The sequence below is a fragment of the Marmota monax genome, unplaced genomic scaffold (genome assembly GCF_021218885.2).
Source record: "Marmota monax isolate L192 unplaced genomic scaffold, Marmota_monax_Labrador192_F-V1.1 WCK01_AAM20220418_F8-fsc00184, whole genome shotgun sequence".
Taxonomy (NCBI): domain Eukaryota; kingdom Metazoa; phylum Chordata; class Mammalia; order Rodentia; family Sciuridae; genus Marmota; species Marmota monax.
The window spans coordinates 593592-596255 of NW_026695008.1; positions in this window are offsets into that span (position 1 = coordinate 593592).

A 2664-nucleotide genomic window follows, 5' to 3' on the forward strand; every position below is an offset into this window, starting at 1 on the left:
AGGATGATTGGGACAATTTAATCATTAACAAACATTAAGACTTTTCTATTTTATCTATCAAGAATTCAGGTAAAATGAATGTTTCTGTCATTGGAGAGATGTGTTGAAATTGCCCAGTCTGGGACACCAAATCAAACTAAATATTTTGCTATAGTCAGAACCATACTTCTTTGGGAAGGAAAAGCTTCAATACCCCATCCTTATAATAAGCAAAAAAAAAAAATGAAGATACATAGTAAGTGGATGGTTATAGAAAATCTCTATCAGAGATGTTCAGTTTGGAGATACTGGACACTGAGGATTGGGTTATTTCCCAGGTTTCACATTATTTGTAAATGTATCTGATGATGCTGGTCATAGTTGAAAGCCTTCTAATCCTAGTAACTCAGGGGGCTGAGGCAGGAAGATGATAAGTTCAAATTCAGCCTCAGCAATTTAGGGAGGCCCTAAGCAACTTATCAGGACCTTGTCTCAAAATAACAAAACACAGATGCTAGTGATGTGGCTCAGTGGTTAGATACCTCTGGATTCAATTCCTATTACAAAAAAAAAAAAAAAGAAAGAAAGAAAGAAAAAAAAATCCAATGTATCAAATGATGCCTGTGAACAATGAGACATATACCAGCGATACTCAATGATATTTGTATAATTTGCTACCATACAAAAAAGATACAGGTCAAAATTTCGAAAGTGTCTACTTGAGGTCTCTGTCACTGCAAGAAACCCATATGAATGTATCAGAAGTTATTCTTACACATTTACAATCAGATTTTCAAATGTTAGAGATGATCAGTGACATAGCTTCTTTTCATGCCTCCAACAAGTTGACTTCTTAGAATATTATAGGGACCCAGATGCTAATGAAGGATAAGTCTTTGGCTTAGTGCTCATTGAAATCATTTCCTATATTCTTTATATCATCTCTTTTTCTATGGGATTCTGTCATTAGGTATCCTTAAAAGTTCTTGAAATTATATACCATTATCAGCTGGTAAGCTTTTTGATTGCTTCTACATTGACTATTCCAGAAGTGTTCTTGATAGGAGGTATGAGTTAAATCTCTCACCTTTTTAAACAAAGCAATATCTGGTAAATGTAATAGGTTTTGACATCTAAGCTGATAACACCTCTACTCACATACTTTGTTTCAAGGGCAAACAGTGAATTCTCATGGTATGTTCTGCCTGCTCCTTACTATTTCAGTTTTATTATCCACCAACAAAGAAGATGAAGTTTGGATTTAGTTAACAAAAAAAAAAGAATTAAAAAAATCTTGAATTTCCTTTTTTTGGTTAATAGAAAGAGAGAATAATATGATTTATAACGGTGAATAGAAATATTTGAGGGTAAATTACTAAAACACTGCATAAGATAAGCCTTCTTGCTAAAAATATTTTCTATTTTTAGTAAATAACAAAGATGTACAAAATGAAACACCATCAAGTCTAAGACAGATTTTAAATTCAGGATTGAAGACTTTTCTATTTCAGTTGGTGCTGTTATTGATCTTAGAATAGATATATCAGGCTCTGCCTATGGGTTCACAGAAAAGCTTTAAATAAGAAATTGGTTTTTGATCATTCCCATGAGTCTGACTCAGAGCTCCAATATCTTATACAGATAACTCACTACAGATGACTCATATACAAACAGGTTTGTGTGTTTCTCATAATTAAGGAAATACGAAGGAAGAAGCCATCAAAGACTGCATTTAAATCACACAATTGTATTCATGTTAGATTCACAGAAAAGTTTCAGTTATGAGATTTTGTAAAAGTTGGCATTCCATTGCTTATAATACACACCAACAGATTTTGAACACTTCTTTATCCAGCCTTGGATAAATTGTGCCTGAAACAACTCAATTTCCTTTCACAAAATCGTGGATTTTTTTGGAAATTTTGTCCTTCTAAGCCAAAACGGTAAATAAATGGATTGAGTTGGTCTTATTACCAGTATTCATCATGGATACAGAGGCTGAAATTCTCATAAATAGGAGAAAAACTGCATTTATTTCCTTTATACAATTTAATGGACTTGAAAGTTGGCATGCTGTCCCGTCCTTATGAAGAAAGAAAGAAAAATAAAAACCTGAACAAACCGAAAATCAACAACTCTGAGATCTACCAAGAATGGAGGTCATGGGGAAAACTATGGTCTCAAAAGCTAGAGAGGCAGGTAGACATAGAGGATCAGAGCTTATGAGGAGAGGAAGTTGCCCAAGCCAGAAATCAGTAAGGACACTTAAAGTAACTGAAAAATCACTGGGAGTGGGTGAGGACTGGCTTCCGTTAAAACCCCTTAGAGTTGTCTTAGTAGAATCAAGGCAGACACACTTCTGTTTTAGCTCCAGGATTCCCACTAGCTTCTCAAAATGAGGACCGAAGAAAAAGTATTCTTTAAGTTGGTCAAAAAGAGATATAAAAGTGATCATCAGATAGCAAAACTCACCAAATGTTTTACAATTCATAACATAGTACTCCAAATTAAGAGAAACTACTTTACCAGTACATTATCTGACAGAGGAGGGGTGATAAGAAAATTGAAAACACCCTCTGACCTTTCTCATATCATGGGAAAGTCAAAGCCCATAGATCTAGACAGGAAAAAAAAAAAAAGAGATTTAAAAAAAAGGCAAAGAGATTTAGAATTATAAGATTACAA